Source organism: Vombatus ursinus, unplaced genomic scaffold (assembly GCF_900497805.2).
Source record: "Vombatus ursinus unplaced genomic scaffold, bare-nosed wombat genome assembly UNPS02014784.1, whole genome shotgun sequence".
In the NCBI taxonomy this organism is placed as follows: Eukaryota; Metazoa; Chordata; class Mammalia; order Diprotodontia; family Vombatidae; genus Vombatus; species Vombatus ursinus.
In genome coordinates this window covers 6,444,774-6,455,156 of record NW_020954562.1, presented here as the reverse complement: position 1 = coordinate 6,455,156, position 10,383 = coordinate 6,444,774, and the positions used below count along the sequence as shown (strand labels likewise).

The following is a 10,383-nucleotide window of genomic DNA, read 5'->3' as shown; positions in this document are numbered from 1 at the left end:
TAGTAGTAGTAGTAGTAGTAGTAGTAGTAGTAGTAGTAGTAGTAGTAGCAGCAGTAGTAATGGTGGTGGTGGTGGTGGTTGTAGTAGTAAAATTTATTTAATACTTCATAGGTCTGTGACTTCATGAGTATAGGCCTTTTGCTCTACGGGCATCAATTCATAACCTTCTATGACTTAGTCAATGGTCTTTAAGGGTTTCTGTGGCCATCCAGGAATTTGGTTTGCTTGACTGTGCCTATTTGTTGCAGGAATTTTGTTTTGTGTTTGTTTTGTGTTTCAATTGGAGGAGCAGTGGAAGGGAGGGAAAATAAAATTTTGTTCATTGAAACAAAGGAAATTGAAGATTCATTGAAATAAAGGCAAAGAGACTTTTGCTAACCAACTTATCAACAAAGGTGTTTAATAGTAACAACAAAGAGCTGACCAACAAATTCATTACTCAACAGACCCTAAGGATGAGTGTCTCCAGATTTGGTTGAGCTGGTCCTTGGACAACATTAAATGTCATTATATATAATTAATAACATAATTATATAATCTGCCACTGGACCTGTTCTCAAAATCTTTCCAGTTCGGTAGGCCTTATAAGAGTCTGTCCCTCTTTGAAAACCCAGGGCCACCTTTAGGTCGCAATGAAGAAACAGAGAGGGGTTTTGTGAAAGGTTATTATTGTCATTATTTTTGTTAATGTTTATAGATTGTCTACAAACCATTCTCAGCACCCTCTGTCATAGTCACTGAAGAAGCAGAAGTCCCACTCCAAGGGACTGAGCTCTACTTTGTATTTTTCTTTGTTTCATAGGATACTATGGCCAGAGAATTTATAACTTGGTGACAAACACTCCTGATAAGTCTCTCTGCAAGTATCTAGGCTGGTCCTGAGAAAGAGGACCATAGTTTATTGCTGGAACCATATCTGAAGCTTTTCCATTAAGATAGAACCTGAAAAGATTACCCTTTTCTAGCACAGTTTTGGAGAAGCTAATGTTATTAATAATGTTATTTTATTTTTATTTAATGGGTCAATTTAGTGGTAATAAATATATGCCATGCAGCACTTTTAGGAACAGGGTTGAGGATGGTTACAAAATAATCAGATGATTGGGTATTGCAATTTCTCAAAAATTTGGGAATCATTGCTTAATAGATAAGAATGCACATTCATTTTGGAGCCTAAGTTTGCATTTTAATTCTAAAAGGATATATAAAGACTCAATGGAGTCACAGACAGGGAAATGTCTCCAATGTACGACAATCTTTATGGCAAGACTTTTTGTAGCAAAGGTCTTGAAGCAAAGCACGTGTTCGTTAATTGGGGGAATAGCTCAGTAAATTGTGGCACCTGGATATAATGGAATGTTATTGCATCCTAAGAAATGACAACTATGAAATATTCAGGGAAACATGGAGAGCTCTGTATGAAATGGGAAGAGTGGGAGGAGACCTAGGAGGCCAACCTAACTATGATGACACTAAACAGCTTTGAAAGACATCAGAACATTCATCAGTATAAGCAATGGTATGGCCCTAGGGGACTGATGGTTAAATAAACTTACTTCCTTCTTATCAAAGAGGTGGTGGGCTATAGCTGCTGCACAAGATAGGTCATTATCAGAAATGGCCAATATTTTAGTCTGTTTTACCTAGAGGTAATTCTTTGTTCAACTTATCTAGGATGAGGTGGGGTTGGGGTGAGAGGTGGGGAGAAAGGAGAAGATCATTGGGAAGTGACAATGAAAGAAATAAGCATCTGTAAAACATTCTTTTTTTTAAAAAAAGGAGGTGGACAAAATAATGGTTATTGAAATATTTTTAATGACAGCAAAAATAGACAATAATATGGCTGTAGAGAATTCATAGTCCATAATGTGATTTATGACTTAGAGTCTACTGAAAATGTCTCAAGTGGCTCATGACCAAAACATGATTTGGAACCAATGTATGACCAGTTGGGTAGGGGATCCCTATTGTTGTGGCCTAAGGCACGGCTCCAATAGGAGCCATGTTTTCTTTAAAATTCTATAATGTCCAGGCTGCCTCCCCTGATTTTTTTAGGCTTGTGTTCACCTATCTTGTTTACTTGGGGGCAGTGTGCCTTCCCCATGTTGGCAGCAATTGGAAGGAACCATGGCATTTGATTTTTGTAACACATGAATCCCCTTTTTTGGCCCTCCCCAAAATCCAAAAAGAGATTTTAGAATTAAATCTGGTTCTTTGTAATGCATTTTGTAGGACGTCATCAGCAAAGTTTTAATTGCTGCATAATTAATTTCATATGTGCCTCTATCAACTAATTGCTACATTGGGCAAGAAATTCAGTAAATAGCATTTGGAGTGGGACTTGGTTGGGGGTGAGGAGGGGGTGGGGTAGAGGGTGCAATTGATGGTGCAATTGATTCTACTTGAAAGTTGAGGGCTATTACCCTTCTTTGGGCCAAGAAACTTCCTAGGTTACTCAAGCAGGCAGAACTTTGGCACTCTGTAACTTGAAAGCATAATCTAGCACAATTCTCTGATCTCTTTTTAAGGGTGCAAGGACTGGCTCCGTATGAACCACCAATACCTATCCTTTTGTAACCTTTTCTCTCACTTTCTGGGCTTGCCATAGATAAAAGCCAGATTTCCCCCCATCAGTGATTAAGTTAGCTGTTTTGATAATTGGATTGGGTTGTATAAGATGCAACTACTTTTCATGTGAGATGCATGGCTGTCGTGTCTCCTTTTGATTTTTTGTTTCCAACACTTGGCTAGCACTTTGGGAGAACTCGTATGAATTTATAAGAAAACAGTCTACAGTGATTCTTCCATTTCAGTCCCTTTGAAAAGGAGACTCTCAGGTTTTCTGCTGTTTCAGCAAGCCTGTCTGGATTAGGTAATCCCATCTTCGAAAATACAATTTATTATCAAGTCATGAAATAGATAGCTAATGCTTCCTGAATTTATTAATAGCCACATCCATTATTTGCTAAGGAAAAGAAAAATCACCTGTTTTTTCCATGATACAGGATTGCTGCTAGCTATGGAGTTGACTGAAAAGGATGGTTGAGTCCCCTTTGATTATAAGTCTGGTGAAATTGCCTTTAAATGTCTGTTCCCTTGACTTTATTCCCCGCTTTGGCTATTTTTCCAGCTACCTTTTTTTTCTTAAGGGGGAGAAGATATCCGTATGACAAGGAGGAGAAACATACTCGATCTCAAATTCAATGAATGTGCTCTCTTTCATGCTGTATTACAAACAAGGCTATAATTGGATTGTGGGGGAGGTGGGGCAGGGAAATTCCTCAAAGCATTTCCTAAATAAAAAAAAAAAACCTTAAATTATAAAGCTGGTAAATTGATAAAAGACAAAGAAGAAATACCAATAGGTGACTATGTATGGCTGTGAGTATAGACAGCCTCAGGCAGGTTCTCTGGAGCTAAGCAATCATTAGGAGGAAAGGAATTCTCAAGGGAGGGTGAAAGGAAGGGGAGCAAGCAGAGTTCAGGGCCCAGTGACCAATGCCAACCAAGAGTAGAAGTAGTTTTGCTTTCATGGATGCCTGAGTAAAGCATAGAGACTTAAAGCTTTATTAAATACCTGCAGTGAAGCCAGGTTATGGGGCCAGGTCCAGCCTGCAAATAAATATAGGAGACCTTACCTGGTTGTCAGAGGAGGCTAAAACCAGCTACATGAGCCAGGGCTGAGAAGAAGATGGCACCTTAGCTCTCTCTATATAAGTGAGCTAGGGTTCAGTCCCTACAAGTCCCTCAGCTACACATTTAATTTCTCTTTTTTTGGCAGCTGTAGCTGGCAGCCAGGTCTCTGATTTGACCCACATTCTTATGCAGGGAATTGATCAGGGCAACCTAACCAACATGATCGGTTTATGGGGTGGCAGAGCTTTTAGGGTCTTTGCTTGTGTCTTTCCCATGAACAGTGGTGGACATTCCCATTGAAAACTTTTTTTTTTTAAAGAGGATTTGCAGACCTCTACTGGGAAATGCCTACTAAAAAAACATTGATGGGGCAGCTAGGTGGCACAGTGGATAGAGCACCAGCCCTGGAATCAGGAGGACTTGACTTCCAATCTGGCCCCAGACACTTGACACTTACTAGCTGTGTGACCCTGGGCAAGTCACTTAACCCCCTTGCCTACCCTCCCAAAAAAATACATTGAGGCTGAGGATGAATTGATTTTCTAGAGTTCTTGGGGGAGAGGGGAGTAGATTTGTTTCTCTAGAAACTCCATGTTTGTTTCTTTTTCAAAGAAGTCCCAACAACAGGATAGGAATGTGAATCTGTATGACTATGTAGGTTCCTGGTGAGCAGCTAAGATTCACCAGAAAGGTAGAATTGTGTTAATAGTTTGTGGACTAATCGTTTATCTTTTTTTTTTTTTGCATTCTTTCTGTGGAGTGAAATAAAGACTATCCTATATCTGATATGCATCGTCACTTTGAGTACTTGCATGAGATCTGTGCACCCTTTTACCCATATCTGCCTCACTTAAACCCAATTCATGGGCAAGTCAAGATACCACCCTTGTGATGTCATTGGTTTTCTTTGAGAATGAAGGACGAACAACAATGACAGTATATTAGCTATATACTTTGAGATTCCCAGAGGAGACTCTGGGCAGGAGCAAAATGAGCTAGAGCTGATTTTTGGAGCAGCTTCCCAAGATAAAGCCAGAATGTACATGCCCAGAGTATGATATACTGGACCACAGGTTACACTTATGCCACCTTCCTTTTCCCTGCCTTTTCTACTTGATTATACCTCCCAGCTTCAAGTTGTCTGGATAAACAAGACTACATAGTGCTAGAAAAGAAACTAGTGCCACTGGGCCACAGTTCCCTGTCTTAATGGCAGTCTTTTCATTCACAGAGAGACTGACAAAATAAATTCAGCTAAGACTCTATGTCGAATCTCAAGGTTTTCTGCCAGGCACCCCTGGGACAGGAATTGAACCGAGTTCCTGAAGGTTAGTTATACCAATGCCTTGGGCTGAATTTGAACTATATATTGATAATATTCACATGCCAAAGTGTAGTATACTGAAAAGGATTTTGAATTTGGAACCAGAGGACTGGGTTTGAATACCAGTACATCTATTTATTATTTATGTGACTTAGAGCAAGTAACTAAATATCTCTGGGCCCTAAATTCCTCATTGATAAAACAAAGGAATGGGACCAGATCATCTCTAAGGTGTCTTCCGACTTCAAACACTCTTTTTATATCATCTATACCCAGGTTCTAGAGCAACTGAGGACCCCCAAGAATTCATAGCCAGACATCCATTGAATATAAGTATTCCACCTGTGTTTTTAATTGCTTGAAAGACAGGATCATTCCCATGAAAGGACAGAGGGAAATATAAATGAGCTACAGGTCACCAGAGCTAAGTTGCCACACCCCTCCTTTCAGTGCTGGGTGCTAAAAGAGATGCCTGATATAGTTGCTGAGCCATAGCTGTGATCTTTGAAAAAAAAAATGAAGAAAACTGGAGAGGTGCCCCTTGACTAGGGAAAGGCAAGTTTCCTGACTTCTAATGAAGTGCAAAGGGGTAGAGACTGCAAACTATAGGTCAGTGATTTTGAATACTATTTCTGGAAAAATTCTAGAACATAGTTTGTGAAGAGGAAGCAGTGATCATTAAAAGCTGAAAGGGCTTCATCAAAAAACAGATCATGCTACACTAATCTCATCTCCTTCTTTGACAATATAACAAGACTAGACAATTGAGGAACACCATTGTCATAATATACTTTGTTAAATGCTTTGTTGAAACCTAAGTCTAGAGTTATCCTTGTAGACAAGAGAGAACAATGTGGAAAATAATATAGGAAGGTAGTTTCAAAACTAATGTAATGACTATACCCAATGGGGGCTCACTGTAAACTTGAAGTGAATTCTCTAGTACAGATCTCAGGGATCTGTACACACCCCTGTGCTCTTCAACTTTTTTGTCAATGACGTGGATGGGGATACATATGGCAGGCTCAGCAGATGGAGATCATACAAATCTGGGAAGATTAGCCAGCATACAGGACAGATGAGATACTCAAGTCAAGTCAAGTCAAGCCAACAAGAATTTATTAAACACTTGCTACAGTTTCAAACACTATGCCAAGGGCAATGCCTGGAGCATAGTAGGTGCTTAATAAATATTTGTTGATTGATTGACACAAATACAAGCAGTCTCTGCCCTTAAAGTATTCATATAAACATATAAAAGTGAATAAAAGTGGAGATTACCAGGGAGATACTCATAAGTAGCATGAGAATGACAAAGTCCAGAGAATGAGGGATGGCTGATCTGGGCCCTTCCTCAAAATGAAGGTTCCAGGAAGAGCCTACTAGAGGGTGAGAGGGGCCACAGGGGTAGAAGGAAAAGGTGGATGTGGGATGGATATCCTTGATAGACTAGAATATGGTAGACTGAATCAAATAAGATGAAATTTAGTATGGACAATTAAATTTGAAGATGGCTCTTAATAGGAAGAAGGACAGATTGTTTTGTGAAGCCCTAGAAGGCAGAACCAAAAAACAATGGGGGAAGTTTCAGAGAGGCAGATTTAAGCTGGCATAATTTTCAAGAACCTAATATTAATTATGTTATTTTGTTTTTATTTAAGCTTAACAATCAGATTAAGCTGAACTGTCAAACAGTACTTACTAGCTACTAGGCTGATTCTATTTAACAGAAAAGATCAGACTCCTATGTAACAGTCCTATATCACATTCACTGTGAGTGTGGAACTCCCAGTGACTGTTTTTTCTTTTGAATAGGTCCAGGTTATTGGCAAGCTCTGCTATCTGGTGGTTAAATGTGGGGGCTTGTCCAAGACTTGATACTTTTTTGGTTTGGTGTCCTGTCGCTGGTAGGGACTTCTGGCTGCATCTTGCCCCAGCTAGATCATAAATTGTGAGCACAGATGTAGGCAAGGCAGTCTAGACACAAAGAAAAACTCTCTCTGCTCCACTTACCACAATGTCTCCTCTGTCACCACTCTGTCTCTGACCTTGAATCCTTTGGTTTAAACTTCTGGTGGCCAAGAAATGCATCATATTCAGCTTTTTGGCTTTTTAGGATATGCTGACCCAAGGAACAAAGTCAGGTAGGCATAGATATTTACAACAGGAAAAACTTGCTAAAGTTTTGAGAATGGGCTACATCACAAAATAATGGGATACGTTAGTCTAGTCATACGAAGTTCCTAGGGGAACTCACCACAATGACAGCCTTGGGGCACTTGCTTTCTGTCACAACCAGATAGGAGAGATGACTGTTGAGGCTATGCTGCTGATTTTCTGCTACCTAAGCTAACCTCAACATAATCCAGACATACCTCCCATTTTTATTTCTACTCTCATCTTCCTGTACTCTCACTTTACTCATGAGACAATTCCTCAAGAGGCTCCCAGCATTTTAAATTATGCACTTTACAAGCTCACTCACCCAGAATCTAGAGTGAATGGTGTCACAATGCTGTGCACAAATCCTAAGAATGAATGCATAGTGAAGAGATAATTTCCTCAAGTGAATGAGACTCTCTTTAGACCAAAGCACCATAGAAACTCGAGTCTGTGCATGAATAGCTCTCCTGCTCAATTCATATTACTACCTGTCTGACCTTAGTAAAGACATTTCATTCTTTGCATCTCAGTTTCTTCATCTGTAAAATGGAAGAGAATAATCTTTAAGGTTTCTTCTAGCTCTCAATCCAATGAACATTTAGAGCACAACTATTTCTAGGTTATGAGTTGCCTTTTAACTATAATTCAAATTAGCTAAACATCTAGTCCAATTGCTTCACTTTATAGATGAGAAAGTTGCTCAGAGGAGTAAAATTACTTACTCTTAAGTTAAACATGCTCAATTCAATTTTGTTCAGGAGACTAGATTTTCTACCAAGAAACCCAAAGTTCATGTCCCTGTTCTCCCATTCTGAAAAACTCCCCCTTTCCTGTGTCAGTCAATTGTACCTCTCTTTTCTTTAATGTTCCTACCCTTGAAGCTAAGCATAAAGTTACAATGTCCTTAGAATGCTTTCCATCATTTCCTCATCTCCTGGCACTATTCTACACATGAACTTTGCTATTCTTTCCTTCTGTTATATAATAGATTGGAGGTTGCACATGCTACTCAATTTTGAATAATTCATCTCAGCAGAATTGCTGTATTTCAGTTTAAACATTTATTTCTTTCATTTTAATATTTCATCATTTTTGTCCTAAATGTATGACCTCAACTGGTCATAGTGCATTTCATTTCTTCTTGCCTTAAATATTTTAAAGGTTTCAAAGTACAAATATCACTCACGAAGAGCATAACAAAATGCTCAATTCAAGCTTTGGGTTATTTAATTGTAAGTATGTCATTAAGATTTTTCATTTTGATTTTTCCCCTTGCATTTCCTCCCAATCTCATCTTCCCTGGGGGTGCTCAAATTGTTGTTACTTTGCCATAGTGTCCACAGCTGGTAAGTGGATCACATGATACCATCACATCATTGCCTGTTAGCCACATTATCCAATAGAGTATATCCTGGGAGGGGTGGGGGAGCAGAGACTGTGTGGTTGTTTTTGTGTGTTTGTCTTATATCTTTAGAACCTAATGCAGAGTCTGGCACATAGAGACACTTAATAGAGGTTTGCTAAATTGAAGAGGTTCTACCACAGCTACATAGGCAGCATCAAATTTCTTTAGAATCTTTTTTGATTTCTAAAAATGAATTCCCTTTACTACATACCCAACAAGTGGTCATCCAAACCTTTGCTTAAAGACCTCAAGTGAAAAGGAATCCCCTATCTCCCAAGACAATCCATTTGGACAGCTCAGATTGTTAGGAAGTTTTTCACTGTATCTGTTCACATTCACCAGTTGCTCCTGGTTCTGTCCTCTGAACCCAATCAGAACACATCTAATTCATCTTTCTAGTGGAAGCCCCTCTACTATTTGAAAACATCAATCACATCCCCTGATAAATCTCTTTTCTAGTCTAAGCATCCCTCATTCCTTCAAATAATCCTCATAGGGAATGAAACAATACCGTTCACCATCTTGATTGCTCTCAAATGGATATTTTCCATCTTATCAATGTCCTTTAAAATGTGTCGTCTATAACTGAATGCAATGTATTTCAGATGTGGTCTGATTAGGGTAGATATCAAGGGGGCTCCCTCTTCCTTTCTTATTTCTGGATACTGTGTTTCTCCTAATGCAGCCTCAGATCACAGTTCATTGGATCATAGATTTCAAGCTGGAAGAGACCTTTTAAGTCATCTAGTCTAATCCCTTCGTTATATCGAGATTGTTGTCCCAGATCATACAAGTGGTAAGTGGCAGGGCTGGGATTTGTACCCAGGTCTTTTGACTCCAAATACAGAACCCTTTTTATGGTACCCTGCTGACTGCCATCATTGAACTTAAAGTCTATTAAGCCCTGCCCCAACATCATCTTTTTCAAACAAACCTCTGTCTAGCCTTGTCTTCTTTACTTTTTCCTTACAGAGTTTATTTTTGAACCTGTGTGTAAAACTTTATCCCAATTAATTCAATTTATTTTTATCCCTATTAAATTTCATTTTATTAAATTTATCCCCATGTTCTAGCCTATAAAGATCTGTTTTTGGATAGTGAACTTGAAAATTTTAAGATATTTTTAAAGATCAAGGATGAGAGTTCAGAAAAGAAATTAATAAAGCTTAAACAGATAAACAAATTCATCTCCATTTTCAAGGTCCAGTTCAAATGCTACCTTCTCCATGAATCCTAATTCTCATAGCTAAAAGTGATCTGTCCCTCATCTGATCTAGCACTTTTTCATTATCTTGGGTACTTACCACATTCTGATTTACATTTCATTCATTTTGTACCCATGTTTTGTATCTTTGTATCTTTGTGTTATCCCCAGCACCTAGCACAGTGCCATTATACTTCAATCTTTGTTGATTAAAATAGGACCATTGGGCCACAACTTAGAAAACTCTGCCTGGGACATGAGTGTTGCTGGAAAGTGAAATGGGATCAACATTCCCCTTGAATATTAAGCCACATTTTGACCTGTGCCACCTAGCTGCCTGTTGCAATGGAGCTACAATCTCAACAATGCAAGCCTTCTCTCCAGGAACAAATGAAAAAACACATCCATTCCCATCCATCCTGTGAGAGTCTGGTCTGTGTCCTTTATAAATCCGTCTCTCTTCTGCCCGATGTGGTGGAGGTGGTATGTGTGGGTAGGAGTCTTGTCTTTCTAACATCTCAAAGATGCCAATGAAGGATATAGACTTTCTTTCAGGTATCATTTGCTCTGACCATGATCCTGGGCCATCTTCAGTTTTGATCATGTTTCTTTCATGATATTCCTTATACCTCTTCTTCCTAATTCCTTATT

The 10,383-nt window shown here is 39.0% G+C and overlaps 1 pseudogene; it reads right to left on the bottom strand.

The window, feature by feature from the left end:
• Positions 1-10,383, bottom strand: part of LOC114046485 — a 177,001-nt pseudogene that overhangs the window by 61,250 nt on the left and 105,368 nt on the right.